The sequence below is a fragment of the Melanaphis sacchari genome, unplaced genomic scaffold (genome assembly GCF_002803265.2).
Source record: "Melanaphis sacchari strain LSU unplaced genomic scaffold, SCAv2.0 Contig1_pilon_pilon, whole genome shotgun sequence".
NCBI lineage: Eukaryota > Metazoa > Arthropoda > Insecta > Hemiptera > Aphididae > Melanaphis > Melanaphis sacchari.
In genome coordinates, this window is record NW_020270976.1 from 6,510,231 (window position 1) to 6,530,512 (window position 20,282).

Consider the following 20,282-nt stretch of genomic DNA (forward strand, 5'->3'; position numbering starts at 1 on the left):
CAGACACAATTTGTGTATATAATATCGGGTTTCAATTATTACTTGTACTATTGTAATTTATATATATTATTCAAAAAATATCCGTTTATCATGATATCGAAAACTAAAATACATAAAATATATAGTACCGTGCTAATAAATAATAATAACTCATAAAAACACCAACGTTGGTCAAAATACAGCAGTATATTTTTGTATTCACATTTTATTTCTTTATTGTAACTTCTTAAAAAATAACATCCCTTATAAAATCAATCACAATTATTCTTTGATAAATTCCAAGGTAATAGAAAAATAATATTTTATTATACATTTTATTTTATTTAACTTATAATAAAGCCACTAAAAATCTTAGTAAAAAAAACATAATATATAAAATTATAATTATAACATACTACCTATTTAAAATGGAGTAATATTTCCACAAGTCATTTTGATTATTTATTCTTATCTTTTTACCCATCCTATCAAATTATTTTATGAAAACTACTTCCAAAGTGTTTGTTATTCTAAATCTTAATAAATAAACTCGCTAATAGGTATACATTTTTGTAAAAAATCATATTTTCATGTCAAAAATAATTTAACTTAACGACATTGACGACTACTCATATAATCTTTTATTTTTATCAAGGACCTTTAAAATGATCATATTTTATTGTTATTTTATCCAGATATTATGCACTCTGTTTTAAACTAAATAATGACATGATTATTCTCTAGTGACATATTATTTTAATAAGTTTTATTATAAACTATGAAACTACTTAAAAATAAAATAACTATAATCACAAATTTAGGTCACTCGGCGGCAGTAAGTTGTTTGATTATTTTATTAAAATATATTATTGAAATAGAAAAAAAAACATGTAATATTTTCAATTGATCTTTATAATATAAAATTAACTATTTCAATTAAATATAAATACTTATTTTGTTTGTAACGACTACTCTTTTTCATGATAGTTCACTTTTATCATAAATAAGTAATATATATATATATATATATATATATATATATATATATATATATACGAGTATATATCTCAACCTCAATGTTACAGTTTTACTTGTCTCCGATTTTGTATAAAACACACATGAGTTTTCATCAGCGTTATGTTTTATCTCAAAATTGGGAAATAATATATAATATAATATGGCATACGTATACTACATAATAATAATGAAAAACAAATGCTGATGACAAATTACTTTTGTAACACATGGTATACAATTTTAAAGAGTGTAATAGTATAATAAATCATTAAATGAATTTGATACGATTCCAACCAAATATTAAGGTGTTCACTTTAATAAAAGCTGTCCAAAATTATTTTTAGAACTAAATTTATTATCAATTTTTAAACGAATAAAGTAATTTGAAAAAAAATCGAAGATATATTACCGGAAATTACATGGTTCAATAAGTTCACTTATTTATTTTGGTTATTATATCAGTTATTATAGCGTAACAAATCATTTTTATGAATTTTCAAAAATATTACTAAAAAAGTTACTTTAATCTATGTCGTATAAAATTATAAATCATAATTTTAACAAAATTAAAATTAATACATTATTATCATATTTTTAACTGAAATATATTATGTATATTCTGTCACTTAAATAAAATTATTATAGATATGTTAATTTGTAAATTATATTTATGATAAATAATAACATATTGGGCGCAAAAGTAAACTAATAATGTATAAACTAATGCACTAATAATAGATTTATTCATAAAATAAAATAACGATTTCTTTAGGCTAACAATATATGGAGAAAATAGATATTAACGACATCAACGTTTATGTTTGTATCAATATTTTAGTGAAATGTATTTATTTTTTTATTTGGTTTGTATTTTGTATAATTCAAATTCAAAATCCGTTATTCTAGATGTATGGTATTAGTTCAGTGATATTTAAATCAAAATAAATGTTAAAAACATTTGTTTTTATTCATATTAATATATTAATATATTGAAATGGAAGAATTTCTTATACAACATAATTGTATGAGAATGAGAGCGAGTATTGATCGAGATGAATGGGTGCAGAAACATTTTATATTATTTGTTTACATATGTATGCACTTGTGCACTAGTCTTATAACCAGTAGATAGTATAACTCTATATCTTTTCAAAGCCGGACAAATATAATTTGGTGAAATTTAATCATTTTCCACCGTTATAGGTCCCCAGAGGCTATTTGACTCTATGTGATCGGAAACCGTTATATTTTTTTCCTCCATTTTTTTTTTTTTTTTTTTTTTTTGCCAACTGGCCGGATAGTACCGTAAAATAAAACATAATATAACTTTACCCTTCATGGCCACTTTCTCTATTTTAAACTTCTTTCTACAGTAAAATGTTATTATATTTGTCGATACTACCATGTATAGTTGTTTAAAAGTAAATCCTGCTAAGCCCTGAGGTCACAATACATGATTATATATTATGATAACGTAAAATGTTTGATTCTATCTTTTTATGTATTCCGATTCCATTGAGGAAAAAATAATTTACAAGTTATAGGTTATATTAAATAATGCAAATAATGAAATAAATGAAAAAAAGTTTCTTTTTCATCATTTAATTTTGTTGTGCCAAATCCTTAATTTACTTCGTGTCTAGACTATACAAAACTTTTTTCTTGTTTTAAGAAGATATTTAAGTATTGCTTAATCTTCTTGTGAATATCCTACAAAACTCTCTAGTAAAATTTGTTTTATTTTTTAAGCCAATAGTATACGCATACATAGTATTACCATAAATCATATTTATTTATCTATCCTAAGCAAACATTATTGTAAATTGTTCAGTAATTTGATTGGATTTTTTTTCCTTTTTTTTTTAAATATTTATTATATAATTTACATAAGTAGTAAGTAAACTCAATTATGGAATTGATAAATGATAATACAATAATACAGCAATGGAAGAAGAGCATAATTTTAGGCTCGCTGGCCAATGGTCATGGCTTGCTCTTATGATCATAAATCGGATGTTTGAGTGGAAATCGCATTGATAATATTCACCTTGGTAGTTGGTACAACATCCGGGTCAAGTTGGAATAATTGTAAATGGATGCAGTTATAATAAACAGCTGTATATGTTTAGTAACTTGATTCGAGTTATTCATTTGTGGAGGTACAATGTAAACATAATTTATTGTTTAAAATCATCCAGCTATATAAGATAAATTTGTATGTTACTGATAAACATAAATTATAACTAGAAAAAATAAGTCATCTCATAATTTAATTTATAAATTAAAATTGCTATAGATTTTGAAAATTATGATTGTACATTTTTTCAAAAAAAAAAAAAATAAATAAATATAATAATAAAAATAAAATAAATAAATAGAATGACTAGTTAATACAAAATAAATATTAGTTTCGGTAAATTGGATAACGTCTAATATCAATTCTTCTACATTTATGTTGTAACCATAAAATGTTGGCATCAATTTATAAATACGGTAAAAACAACAATTATGAGATAAATTGTATGTATTGATGACTAATATTTGAAAAATGTTTGCGCGAATCTTTGTGACGCGAAAATGAAAAAATTAGAAAAATCTGAAAATTGTATTTATACACTACACTAATAACGCCAGTTTTCATCAAACAGTTATTTTCCAGCTGCATATTATTATTATATGTAGACTTTGAAAATATTTAGCGTACATTTCAAATGGATTTCTATTTCCGGTCGATATGTATTTGACCCGTTGTTGCCGCGCATTATAAGTCCGTGCCAGTACGAATCCCATGGGCCATGTCGACCGTTTCGGGTGTGTATAGTTGGATCGCCGCCGGTCACTAATATCACATTATTAGACGCAAGGCGTGTTGAGATTTTTGTTATTATACTTTTTGATTTCTCATCTTACGTTTTCGTCGGATTAAACTATATAGATAGATGACCGACGTTACTGAAACGGTACAGGGTTTAAAAGCAATTGAAGGATATCGAAAAAGCGATCCATGATCTTCAAATATATAATATATACATTTTTAGTATTAATCAAGAAATTTTTGATGACATTAGAGAAAATTATCTCTTAACAAACTATTTATAACTTAGAATAAATGCATGAATATTTCATTTTGTTTATTTTTAAAATGACTTTTTTGTTTCAGATTGTATAGTTAAGGGTGAATTCATCATACCGTTCCCTGCAGTCGAAAACGACTTGATAATGGTATCGTATTATTTGTATTTATGTCATGAATTAAAATTTTTGATTTTTAACGATTATTGGATAGCTTATATAAATGGCTGTATTATACTTTACAGTTATTTTAATAGGTGAAAAAATCAATCGTAAAAAGTATACCGACTAAAATATAGTTGATACTTCTTAGTTACAAATTTAAACTAATTCACCCAAACAATGTAAAATATTAAAATATCTATAAATAAGAATATATTAAAAATGAAAATTCAAAAAATCGATTATTTTAATTTGTATATGAGATAATTATATTTTTACAATATAATATTGCTTAATTTGTTTATTTTATATTCAATTATAAAAAAAAAAAAATTAATATTTTCAAAAAAACATGCTGGTAAGTTGTACAAGACTCCATTAAAATGTGTACAACTATAAGCAGTTTTCTTAATACATATATAAAAATTAAAATTTACCCCAGCATAGTGTATACCTGTTATTGATTTCAATCTGAAAACTAAAAATACCTAATAAAAATAATAAAACAAATAAAAATGTTCTAGATATCTATAATATAATATTTTTTCAAAGTAAAGTATTGTAAATATAAACATAGATTTCCATTTTATTGGAGTTTGGAGATGCTCTAAACAATGATACAACGTTATGACTACTATTTGATTCGTCGCTGTATTTATTGTTTTTATTGTCACAAAGAAAAATTGTATTTTTGTAAGCTTATAACCGAGCATGAAGGCATATGAATTTGCTTTGGCGAATTTCATTTATTTTGGTATGTGACATCACTCTATTGAATAACACACACTATAAAAAATATATATATATATATTAGTTAAAAAGGAAGTGATTTATCGAGAATCGAAAGTTGTTCCTTATTTAAAACTTTAAAATACTTTTTTACGAAACATATAAAACTTAAAATATTTTTATATGTGAATAAATCTAACTGAACAAAAATTATTTATCAACATTTCAAATCTGATCAATAACCATAAATGTAGTTGTGGTATCTTGTTTTATTAATCTTGTTTATTCGGTGTCTGATGCATTTTGCAAAATCCATATTACTAGAAATTATATTATATCTAATAGATGAAAAATTAACAGATCAATATTTTAAAATAGATAACAAATAAGTTTTGTCTTCTTTTTCTAAAATCACTAAATAATGAAAAAGTATCAAATATATTTACACTTTTTTCCCCTTACCATAAACACTAACGGTTTATTCTTCGTTTTCGATATAGCTCACCATTCATAGTCACTAATTAAATAATTCTTTTGAATAATTTATACATCTACACATTATCAAGAAAATAGTGTTAAGAAAAGATAACTAAAATGTTATCTAGATAAGATATAGATATAATAGTCTTAATCTAAAATATAATATTTTGTAGTACTATTTTTTTGTCTCTTGCTTCTATATTATTTTAATAGACTTAATTATATTCATTTACATTGAATTATGTTTTAACTAGTAAGTGTTGAAAACGGGTACCTACATATTGATTTAACTTAAGACTATTGAAGCTGTATATGTTGCATGTCGTTAACTTCAATAGCAATTTCTTTTTCTAAAATCGTCAGAAATTATTTATCACGAGTATTTAATATTTATAAAACAATAATGACAATACTGTGTTTCACACTTTTTTACATATACCATAATGCTTTTAAAAAATAGTTTCACGAAAACTGACACCATTCTGTGGTTATACTTCAATTACTTTGGCGCTTTATAAACATAAACCATATAGTTACACAAGTATCTTCCATTATTCATAAATTATTATTCAAGTAAAACTTTTTTTTTCATCTGACATAAGACTTGTAAATAACGCTTAATTTAAAAACACATACAAAATGCTGTTCTCCACGCTCTGATCAATACTAGATTTTTATTACGAACCAAAAACATGATTATAATATTCACATTAATGTGGCTTTATAATATAAAATTATTTCTGATTGTTATTTACTTAAAGAGTCAATAATGTTTGGAGTCATTGAGATTAATATTTTTATAAATAACAACAAAATAACTAAGATTATTGTTATGAAAAAAATAACTTTTTCTTATTTAAATATTCAATTTATTCAATTTCGCTGAAATTAGAATCAACTTCAAACGTTCATAAACAAATTAAAAGTTTTAAATTTTTATTATTTTTAATATTTCTATAAGAACAACTTATGAAGAATATTGTATCAAAAAAAGAATTCAACTAACATAAATATATATTTTTTTTTAAAAGCAAATAAAGTAAATAAATAACTTTAAAAAAATCCAAAATATTTATATAAATACTCAACCCAATATACAGTTGTTAATTTTTGAATGATTAGTAATAAATGAAAACGATCGAGTAAGTTGATAACTGGAATTGCGTTAGTGTTTTTGTTTTATCTTCCCGGAAAAAACAAATGTTTAAATTAAAAGTTTTAAAAAGGAAAATATTATTATTTTGAAACCTAATAATTGTAATATGTTATTTTATTTTTATTTTCACTTCAATCATAATTTACTATTGAACTATTTTTTTTTGTCATTTTAGGTAAGTAGGTATTTAAACCACTGTAATATTTGACTTAAGATTTTCATTTAAAGCGTAAATTTTTACAACATACTATTATATAATTAATTATTTTTTTCTGAAATGTATTTATTGGTTGAATATTTTATTTAACGATAAATATTTCTTGATATTTCGATGTTTAAAAAATGTATATATTATACATATTTTATGGAAATGTATATAATATTAGTATTGCATAGTTTTTATATTTCTTATTAGTTAATTTTAATAGCTATTTGGAGACAATACCAAATAATATTCTATGAAATGGAATCGTATTTGTAATATAAGTTTTTAATATTCAATGTTTTAAAATTTTTGTACTGATTCTGTCTTATAATTACTACTAAATTATATGAATGAATAATAATTTTGTCCTATTACATTAATAATAATAAGTTATCAAAGACATATATTATGAACTCTTGATAAATGTTATATTATTAATTTTGTAATAAAATCGTCAACCAAGAGCTAATAAGCAGCCTATCCGTATCACAGCCTAAAGTCAATAAATTTTAGTGTTGAATCACTAAGTCAATGTTAAATTCATATTGTACAATAAATAATGTATGATAAAAGTGTGCATTGATTTTTTTTTTAAATGTGTTAGCATAGTATAATACATTTTATTGTAGCTTAATTTTTAATTTCATTTCTTGTACTTTTTAATTATTATTTTAGTATTTTTATTTTATTGTATAAATACCAATCAGCAGTTTTTTTTAAGTAGATATTATTATACTATTAATAAAATATATAAATGGTAAGGAAAACGGTTTAAAAAACACATATATTATATACAATATATATTATTCTAAATTTTAGCATTTATAATTAATTAGTCAAATTAAACTAAATAATATTATATTATATCACTAAAAATGAAAATTCGTATTTTTATTTTTGATTAATTCCTATAAATATTATTAAGGCCTTGTAAAAATATATGTAACTTATTATCATGCATTTCATTAATTTATAATTCATTATAATATCCATTAAACGTTTATTAAAAGTATAAACGTATAATACATTTTTAATAAAATTTAAATTTGAATTTTGATGATGTGAATATAATATGATACAGAAATCTGATATTAGTCATTCATATCCTATTTCTTGATTTAGAACAAAATATTCAACTGCTATGATAATAATTATACTTTAGTCAAAGATCAGTTTTAACGAAACTTAATTAAAAATGTGCATACTTGCAATTCTTCTAAATGTTATTTTTTTTTTTTATGAATTAATAAAAATATATAAAACATTTTTATTTCAATATTTTAAAATGCACAGTTTTGGATATATATTTACCTCTTATCCATTCACTGTTTTGTGTTTAGCGTTTGAAACTCTTTTTGGCATTTTCGTTCTTGAAATTTAGAATACTTAACACAAATTATCTACTTAATGAAAAAAAAATGTACTCAAAATGTGCTTTTCTTTACTATAAACATGGTTCATATTGAATTAATCAATAGTATATTAATACATTTTCGATATGGAACTATATTAAAATATCTAACTTATGTAGTTTATATATATATATATATATTAAGATACTTATTTGATAAAAAAAAAAAAAAAAAAAAAAAAAAAAACTGTAATAATATTACTTCTCTGGCAAGTATTTTATTAAAATTAATTAAATATTATTAACTATCAACGAAGAAAATATATCTTATTTTTTATCATAAAATAGTTATTTATGATTAGTTCTTACTTATTATTTTTCGCAATAATTTTTATTTAATATTAGGTATTCTATCTAATAATATCTGCCCCGATCTGTAAGTATTAAATAATCAAATTTAAATGAAATCTTCATAAATATTATTAAATTTTAATAACTTCACATGAAAAATATAGTTAGAAATAAAATATTTTTAATTTATCGTATTATTGAAATAACTTCAATGGTCTAGATACAAATCAATGTAATTCACATGTATAACAAATACATTCCTATGAGTAACCGAAAATACAATTTAGAACCAGCGTAGTGTAGTAGGATCTGATCATTTTGATCTTTCAAATTTACAATTTAAAAAATTCTTTTTCGAAGCGTTTTATTTTTATGGTGTTCACCAGGCGTGACTATTGAAATTTTTTGAACTGTGATAATATGCGTTTTCAAGAGAGAAAACTGTTTAAAATCCTTGTTACTTTAACCCTCAAAGATTTTACGTTTTTTTAGTAGGTACTTAAACTAAACAGTTTTATACATTTTAAACTTATCGCGTAATCATGACATATGCATAAAGTCATATTATATGCACACTTGGCATTAAAATCTTATTATAAAATAATTTTTATGCATGCTTGAATGATTTTATGAATTTTTCATTAATATTAAGTGATATGACACTCACCATTTTTCTAAAAATAAAAAATAAACATTTACGTTATTTGAAAAATTATTCAAAATATGCTTTTAAAATAAATACTGCATTTCATTTCTAACAAGTATTTATAAAAATAATATATACAAAAATATTTTATCTTTATCTTCAAAAATCAATAACAGTCCACCTATTTAAAATGTCTTTATTTTTGAATAAGATAATTATTATTATTTAAAGTGTAATTTGCAATGGAGTACATGTTTAATTTTACAAATGTATTTAAAAACTTTTGATGCATTTATAAGTAGTTGAGCTATTTATTATAGTTATGTATTCTAATAATTACTTTAAAAAAAAAGATCTTATATTTTTTTCTATGTATTTACTTGAAAATTAAATACTCAACTGATAAGTCATAATACATAATAATTCCATAAATATACACAGTTCACATCATATTTATGCAGAAAGTATTTTATTTTTCTAATAATAATAAAAGGTGGGTAAAACAGTATACTAATGTACAGTAAGTGTCGAGTGAGTCTCTGCAATAATGGATGTGTTTAATTTGAATTCATAGATACATCATATTGTTTACAAAAAAACGGTTCTGTGTGGAGGCTATCTGTCAACATACCATCACTAAGTTAATTTCATATTATTATTTATGATTATTTCTATTTCTATTAAAGTAGCTTATTTTATAATTATTATTACGGTATGCTGATTTGGGTTTTTTCCCGAAAACATTGCATTTACTCGTATAGTATTATTGACAGTTAATTATTGTAAGAATATATATATTTTATAAAATACATATATATTATATTATTGATATTAATTTTTGAGCCAATACTGCTTTACCGTAAAACAGTGTATATAAATGCATAGAATAAAACTATAAATAGGTAATATTATCTTAAAATTAATCTACATATTTTTAAAATTACATTACTTATCGTAAAATTCATAATAAACGTAAATGTTTTACGCCCCTACGATTAATGTTTTTGAATTATAACAAAATAATTAACGATGTTATTTATTGTTAAAATATTATGTTAATAATTGATTCAACCGATAAAATTATAAAAGTTTTGAGAAATTTTTACAAAATTAATCGTATAGTTGCGCATAATAATAAAAACATATTAATATTATCATTACTTGTTTTTATAAAAAACAACCATTGGTGTCTTGTTTAGATGAGGTATAAGGAAAAAAAAATAAAAAAATAAAAATTGCGAAAGCAATCCCATTCAGGCCTTTGGTTCAAACGTAAAAAAATCTAGGCATGGTCATTTTGATCAAATGTAGCTAGATAATATTTGTTGCTATCGTCATGAAATTTACAACGTTTAACTCATTTTGGTTTTTCTAATAAATCCGCCTAAAAATGTGTTTGAAAAAATCTGTGAGATTAAAATAATTTATTATTAACTATTATTAACATTTTTTTTTTTCTAACGAAATACCTTTTTATAAAATATTATTTAAATAAGTAGGCGCCGTATATAATATACAAAATAAACAACTTAAATGTATTAAATTTCGGTATTATCAGATATTTAATATAATGTGAAAATCGAAGTATAGATTCTTATAGACCTATAGAGATATGTAATAGGACGTATCATTACAGTGTTTTGCTACGTGCACAACGCTTTATACATTTTTTTACCACATCTTCTTCTTATTGGCTGATATATTATGGTCATGCAAATATAAACTATCATTTACCTACTATACTTTTAAACCTTTTACTTACCGTATTTTTAGAGTATTTTATTTCATTCTAAATGTATAATAACTTGAAGTTAACTGGGTTTTTTTTTTTATGAAATACCTTTGTGTGTTTTTAAGAACTGTATATGTGGCGCACACACTGGATGGAAAAATAAAATCAGAAATCTATTATGTTCATTGCTGTATGGACAATGGACATAATATTTGTATACCTTGTCACTTAAATACTAATTATTAGATATTTTGAAACCGCACACGATTTCTACTGACTTATCTATGATAGACTTGCATAACAGTTTTATTATTATTTTTTTTTTAATTTTTATAAAATCCATATCTGCTTAAATAATAAGCAAGTATAATTAAATACTTAAACGCATTATACAACAATTGAGAGACTAAAACTTTTATTTGAAAACTAATTGCATACAATTACATTTTAGTTTCAGTTTTTAAACAATGAAGGTGATTAGAAGTAAATATAATATAGTTTTAATCTATATAATGAAATAACTAATTAATTATTTTATTTCAACCTTAGTAAAATTTGGGAATCATATTTAATTAATTAATTAATTAATTAATGTATTACATAATTGTGAGATTTTTTCCGCTCTTCTTTGTCCAAATTTCCTGAAAAATAAGAGTAATTTTAATTTTTAATCGGAAACGATTCATGTTTATATTACTTTAAATAGTTTTAATGTTGATAAATTAGACCAATAATTTTGTTCTGATTACGAATAAAATTGTTTATTAGTTATTTGTATTACAATACAATTACAATATACTTCATGGATTGAGTTAATTTCATGATTTCGACGGAGACGATGGCGTATAATTTAATAATCATCTTTTGTTCATATCATGAAATATATATATATATATATATCACTTTTGTTCGTAGAATTTAATATGTTCTAGAATTTAATGTTTCCATACGGAAATGGCAACATTTCAAAATTCTTCAAATTCACAAATTTATAGAATACATTAAGAATACATTACTACAATAAAGATCACTATTATGCATACTTAAATACATTGACTAAACATACTCGTTTTTACTTTTATTTTATTACAGTTTAGGGGAATGAATGGAAAACGAATTTCTTTCCTCTACGGCATTGAAGTATTATTATACATTTCCACATAAACCAATGTAATTAAGGTTATATCATAAATTAGTATTTACGGTCTCTTAGGGTGGGTTTATAGTGGACTACAAACAATACCGTAATTCTTGCAGGTTTCTATCCTGTGGCAGTAATTTGTCATAAATCAACTCACATGTACTGTCAGTCTGTCAATTAAATATTATAAACATTTTTTTTTTTTTTTTATAATATGTGATAAATATATTATGATATATACTACTATCGTAGGCTTATAAACTACAATTTACCAAAATATAGTATTCAACTAAATTTTTGATGGTATATTAAGTATTAAGTACTAAGATTTTCCAACTTTGACGTTATGGCTTTAATTATTATAAAGATCTCTGAGATTTACAATCATAAATTTTAATTCCCAATCAATAAGAATGAAATTTTGTTATCAGAACTTCTATTACTGTGGTTTAATTATATTGGTGATATTGGTGTTCAATAATTATTAGTAAATTGCCAATGTAACGAACATGCTCATCAAGCTACATTACACGAGATATTGTTATTTAATTACACGATAGTATGTACGGAAATTGTTAGGCAATAACCCGAAAATGTATTAAAGGTTTAAAATAATGATGATAAATCCCTCTAACTACTGGTTATTTTTACACCTGAACGAAGAAAATCAACAGTGATGATTTATGATTGAGGTTCTTGATTCATTGGACTGCAATACACTGTGTATTGGTTATAAATAACAAGCATTTACAAAAAAATAAATTATGATCTTTATAGTTTATAGAAATTACCTTTTGATAAATGGTTCTATTTATAATGATTTCGCATCAAATCAAATAAATATTTATAGTTCGATGAAAACTATTTCAAAACTTTTACTTTATGAAAAATAAGATTAAGTTGTTATTATTTAACATATTATAATAATTATTATCTGTCTGTGTCATGAACAGTTAACACGAATAAATGGTATGAATTTACATTAAACTATATGGCAATGTTAAATAGTTCACGTTGGTAAAACTATTATATCCAAGACAATATTATTTATATAACATGTAAATAATATTATTATAAAAACCATTTCCACATTTTAACAATAATTACAAACAAAAGATTAAAATAAAATATAAAGCACGTGTTTTGAAAATATATAATATGTAAATCACGACAAATAACGCAGAAATTATGAAATTATTGTTGTAATATTAAATGACAAAATAGTTTTAAACATTTTAATTGAACTATTTGAAACACACTTATAATGTAGAAAAAAATAATTTATCATAGTGAATATAACTGCCACAAATATCAATGAACATTAGTCACAAATCACAATATATATATATATATATTACTAATGAATAATTATTGTAATAAATAGACTAAATATATATAAATGAGTAATGATATGTTTTTGAAAACTATTAAGTGTATCAGGATATAATATAATCTTGGAGTGTATCTAAACACATAACTATCAGCTACGTAATATTCTATAATTTTTTTTTTTTTTTATTAAAAATGTACAATCTATACCTAAAAGACACAATAAGTACATGCAGTAGAAAGATAATTACATATTTATATATATTTGAAACACGAGATGTGAGAAGCCATCCATCAATGACACTGACTATGAGTATTTTTTTTTATTATTATTAAATTTGCATGGGGGATCAATTAGATTACGACACCAACTACGTTTGAGACGCCTAGGTGGATTGCCAGGAATGGTCGGAACTGCGAGATCACGTATTATAGCGGATTATTGTTGGAGAACAGACGGTTATGAAAGCGTTTATGATGTGCTTTTGCTTCTTCCTGGACAGTTTTTATTTTTAAATCTGAGTGGATATAGTGCTGTTTGAAACGTAAGGTGTAGCATTGAGTGATTTCTTGAGGGCTAAGTTTTGGAAAGTTTGAGTTTTATTAAAGTTCGATTTTTTAGCGTTAGTGAACTTTATAATTTTTAACTGCTCCTTATAACAGTTAAAATTGTTTTCAGATTTTAGATTTTTTTAAATTTTATTTTTAGTTTTAAATACCGTGTTAATTTACGAAAATGTAATACATATAACCTAATTGAAACCGTAGAGAATACAAACATTTTTTTTTTTTAAAGTCACAAATATAACTTAGAATATAATATTATTATGTATAGATGCGTTTACGAGTCAGCCAAATGCTAGACCAGAAAACATCGATTCGGATCCTGCTAAACCCGTATCGTAGAAGTAATTCATAACATTTAATTTAACAGGTATCCATATAGTTTGAGGGTAAATATCGTAAGGCAATACAAAAAAATTTGAGTCTACGGATTTAAAATAGCAAATAGTACATATTTTATTATAAACGCGTAATACGCGCGTCGACAAATCGTTCGTCGATAACGTAGATATTTCGATTTTATAGGGTTGGTGGGATTGTGCGGGATTATTCTGTTGTTAAACGATATAGAATGCAATCCCATAAAGATCGCGAACATATTATCATTGTGCCCACGGCGTGTCCGACTCGGTTCCGGTAGCGTGTCATCCTCTCGGCGGGTCGTCGTGTCGCGGCGACGACGATGACGGACAGACGACATTTTCGGCGGCGACGGCTTCCGCGGTGCGGGCGCACATGTAAAACGTTATTACAACGATAATATACGCGTGCGATGCGTTTTACGTTATAAATAATTATTTTACACTCGTAACGCGAGCACGGTTTGGCGATAATAAATTATCATTATAATTATTATTATTCGGTTCGAGGACTCCGAGTTATGCGGCACGCGCAAAAGACGGCGTGGCAGCGGCGGCGGTGGCGCGTACAAGATTCGATTAATTCGGCTAGACCGCACTTTTAGGTCACTGCCGACGGTGTGAGAAAACCTGCGTTACTCCTGTGAGCAGCTTTAGGTGTGTGTGCGCGTCCGGGGACTGCCGACAAAATTCGTCCAAAAAAGAACCTGCACGGTGGTTCCCGGACGGGTCGCGCGATGACAGGCGCTCTGACGTCGTACGAAGCGAGACGGACGAAACGAAAAACGAAAAAGATTCTTTTTTTTTTTTTTTGAAAAAAAAAACGGTCTTGACGTGTTCTGTGATACGGTCGCAGAGGCGTTGCTCCCCCTTCCTGCCATGCCACGAGACCGTATGACGCGGTATTCACGTTGACGCGGACTCGACGGGAAAACCGACTTGGCGGCACGCGTTTCGATCACGACAAACGCATCGTCTCTACCCACGCGGGGGTCGACGGCTGCGAAATGAATGACTACATCATTCAAATGTCTATATCCCGTAAGACTCGTCGTAGTATAACACTTGAAATCAAATACGAACGAGAGTACCTCTGAAGCACGTCAATATTGATATACGAGACCGTATCGACCAGAGAGCGAATAATACTTGACCGAGTCATCCGCGAAGCTGCGGCCTCCGCGATGATAATGGGCACATTATAAATGCGTTATGTACACTTTAAAAACGTGGAAGTGTACATTATAGATGAAATATATGCGCACGGTTAGGTTAATGCTTTCGCATTATTGAAATAATCCGCAATGTCTGTGTACAGGCTTATAATACCTGTTATTGAAATATTTCTAAGACTTAAAATATTAAAAATCTTAGTACGAATACGGGCGAATTGATTTTTTGGATAATGCGAGGGCTTATTGTAATATTATAATATAATCATACCTGTCACGTACCGTTAACTATTTTACCATTTTTTATTCAATGCGTTCACTTGCATGTTTAACTATATACTGTTGGCTTCACGACTTATGCATTGATTATGTACGATAGAAATACAATCAAACGATTAATGTGATTATTTCACAGATAAAACACATTTCAAAATCGAATATTCTACGTAATTTTATAGCTTGCCTTAATATGAGTCATAATGTATAGAACTGTTATAATTTTAATTGTGTAGTTTATTAACAGTTAAGTTAGGTTAGTTAAAATATCTAGTAGGTATTTTTTCAAACATAATACAGTTTTATTACAAGTGGTTAACGTCAAATAATTAAAATATCAATTAAATAAATACATTTTAATTTTTGCAGAACTACTAGAAGTTTTTATCGATTTGATATATCACCGATTTAACCCGTTGCATTATTATTTTACAACGCGTTTAGATATTAAGATAACAAACAACTTATATTTTATTAAAATCTGATTAAAAATCCCGGCAGTATAGTATATAGCAAGTGTTCGTTCGCTTATCTGACTATCATTGATACCTATTATAAAAAAAAATTATTCGGTTGTATTCACCACACTACAAAAATTCAATGAAAATGAATTGTATTAGATGTGAAATAATTGTTTTTGATAAAATAATGTAGGAGTTTTCATTTTTGTTCATGATTATTTTTATATTTTAGTACATAATGATTATACCATATTATTAGTTTTAATAAACTTTCATTCGTAATAAAATAAAAAATTATCGAAAAATTCTAATCATTACCGACCAATATCCCGTGCTAAGATTACTATTAAAATACTACTGTATATAAATTTTATTTATTTAGCTTCATACCTATATTATAAAATAAAATTTATATCAATAATTTACATTAAATATTAATTCTTATATACAATATACATAATATTTTAAACAATGTTCTTCAAATGAAAAAAGTGTTCAAGTTGAAATAGATGCCATTGCTAATAATTATCGATTTTAAATTTTCACTGAACACATTTTATTTTAAACAATGCGTTATGTACAGTTGAAAAAATGCTCAATGTAGCGTTATAAATTAGAATTTTATTTATAAATTATCATTTAATATTTGTTTTATATATTTTTATTTATTTTTTATATGGTAGCCTAATAGTTATTACTCATTAATTAAATATAATCAATATAAACAAATATTTAACTTAATAGCATTTAATTTGATAAACATTTACTATGCATTTGTTAATTATAATATATATTTACATTCGTATTTATTGTATATTACAAATGTGATTTAATAATTTCCGATTGTAAAACAAACAAAAGGTTTGCATTTACTGGGTATCTATATAATCAGAATATTAGACTAAAAGTTTATAATTTTAGGTATTTTAATTAATAGTATAAATCTGTTTCTATTTTTTAATTTTTCATATTTATACTTGTAGATTTAGCAAAATAAAACTATAGAAAACAATAATTATCAATATATATATATTATATATATATATATATATATACAAAAAAAATTATTTAAATTTTTACTAACTAGTAACACTAGAAAAAATATAAGAAAAATAAATAAGTGCTGATTTTCAAATGTGTCTTGATAACAATAATCAATATCAATACTATTCTAATGCCTTGTTTGAAATTGATATTATTTTCTACCATTATACGTTAAAATAATATTTTTTGATATTTATATATAATGTATATATTGTATATATTATGTTTCTAAGTCTTAAAATTGTATTGATGTATCTAAACTATAAAGATAAAAAAAGAAAATAATAATAACTAATGAAAATAATAGATATTTGTAAAATATATTGTACCTAGCTTATAAAACTTATGTCTTAATTCACATGAATATTTGATTATAATAATAATAAAAATCGATATAAATTATAGATTATTTATTTTGATAAATATTATTAAATATTTATTGAGCTATTTTCAACGTCTTAACTCTATATTTTATAAAGTAATCATAGTTATTACTAATTATAAATGATCAGCATTAGTACCTCAGTATATTTAAAAGACAATGAAAAATTCTGTATATCTTACGAGTATAGATTACCAAGAAAAGTTTGACTATAATTAGTGGAACTTTATGATACGCATGACTTGGAAAAAACATACAACATTTTTTGAGCTAATTAAAAATTTTACTGTGAAAAATAAGGTGTGCGCGTTTATGTGCTAAGCACACTCGTTGAACCGAGTTTCTATCCCTAAAAGTTTGTTGTTGATGTATGACATGGATAACTTTATGGGCTTGACGCTAATTAGATAAGAATTAGAGTAGCATCCATCCTCTCCCAAACAATAAACTACCTACAATATCTCAAATAAATTCATCTGACATAAACTATAATATGTTAATAAACAAAAAAAAAGAATTTTAAAATAAATGTAATCAAAGTAAATACATAATTAACAATATAATATAAATTTCGATGTAACCAATTAGAATAATGTGTTGTAACTTTCTCTCATACGCGATAAATGCATTTTTTGTTTATATACATAAATATATTTATTTATAATATATATATATATATAATTTGCCAGAAGATTGTCTGTGACTTATCTAAACAATTTATGAATACAACAGTAGCCAGATCAGTCGATAAGATTGTACATTCAGTACATATTAAACGATTACTCGGTGCATGAATATTGCTCTTTAATATTTTGAATTTTTAATATATTTTGTAAGATTTGAAGTAATGGCAGCTTACATAATTAAATATATTATAATAACGTATAATTTCAAAAATGCAGTGAATCCTCTGAATAGCGGATACTATCGGTCAACAAAATTTCACCCACTTTACAGCGAGGATAACATTTGAAAATGTATAAAGGATAAATGTACAGAAAGAAAAAATTATGTGCTAAATAAAATTAAGTTATAATATCGTTATTTAATGTTATAAATTATAATCATACGAAGTACGTTTGGAAATTATATTCATTTTAATATTTTAATAATATTCATATTAAAATAAATATAATAAAAAATGCATACATACATAAATATAATTAAATTTGGTGTGAACGAGTTTGTTGTCATTATACCAGTGTAAACACGTTTTTCTATCGTTGTTTAGTCATTATTTTTGTCCACTTTTCGGAGATTTTTCCATTGAAAAATAGTGGGAATATCCTCGTTCCCGAATTTACATCCACTATTGAAAGGTATCCAATAAGAGACAGCTATTTATATTAAAAAATTTTATTTTTTAGTTATTATTATAAATATCCGAAAACATTTTTCCTATATCCGTAATAAATATATTTATAAATATACATTTTATTATTTATTTTTTTATTAAACTAAATTAATTGGGCTATATTAGATTTCTGATACTATATATGAAAAAAATATTGATACTCTACAAAGTAATATTTATCTGAGTAAGCAATTACTAGAAATTCTATGAGATTTGCACGAGAGAATACGGTTTTTACGCCGAGGGATTATTTTTACTCCTCCACCACATAAATCCTAAATGATCGGTAAGAAAGTTAATTCCTATACTACCATATTATGACAAGTCAAATATCATTTTATTACATTTTCACATTAGACCGTCTAGAAGATAAGGAATTTAAGTTCTATTTTCTGAAGAAAATAATATTCTGACTTTGCTTATTTTTGAGTTTCACCATTAATTATTGACGATTCTAACACTTTCTATGGTTTGAAACTATTCAAATGTTCTTTATATGATCAAACGTAGAATTTGTTCTTGTTTTAAAACAATTTTAGTTACTGAAAAATTTAATTTAATAAATACCTTTATGGCTCATGACATAAATAGAAATTATAGCAGTGATAAAAGTACATCAAGATGTTTGAAAATTGTTTAGCTTTTTATACACTGACTATAGAAAAGAAATAATAAAAAAAAATTAAAACTAAATAAAAATATATCTTTACCGTTAAAGTTTTTCAAACATAGTTGTCCATTTATAAGCATTTTGTTTGATTTAAAAGATCAGATGTCTGCTTTGAAAAATATAAAGTACATAATTTTTATTCATTAAATGTCTGTAGAGGCAGCTTTTATATTTTTTAAGCCATAAGTCACTTATTAGTATAGAACCATTGACCAACTGTAAAAATATATTTTAGTATTATATTTTATTTCAGCCGGGATTATAACTATAAGTATCTGTTGTTTTTTTTTAATTATCGTCATAATAATTATATTTTGTTTTATTTTAAGTGAATTTCAATAACTTTTTTGATTAAAATATTTAATTTTCCAATGCCTTTTTTTATAAGTGCCTATCTAAACGTATTACGATGTATAAGTAAAATATAGTTTATATACTTTATAGTAGATTGAAAAATAGAATCCAATAATTAAATTCTTTGAAGTTAAATTAATATAAATAATAATAATAATAATAATAACTATTACTAGAATTTCATATTATCTATTTAATTTATATTTATATATTTAAAGATGATTTTTGTAGTTTCTTTACGTCGAGAAAACTTAAAAAAATAAAAATAAAAACATAGTACTTAAGTTATTTTATTG

General features: G+C 24.2%; 1 protein-coding gene across 2 annotated transcripts in view; it reads left to right on the forward strand.

The window, feature by feature from the left end:
- LOC112593306 (5-hydroxytryptamine receptor) overlaps positions 1-20,282 on the forward strand; it is a 194,144-nt gene that overhangs the window by 47,530 nt on the left and 126,332 nt on the right. For both annotated transcript variants that reach the window (XM_025337689.1, XM_025337688.1), the window contains exon 2: positions 4,157-4,218. The gene's annotated coding sequence lies outside the window, so the exon portion shown is untranslated. The remainder of the gene's footprint in view (positions 1-4,156; positions 4,219-20,282) is intronic.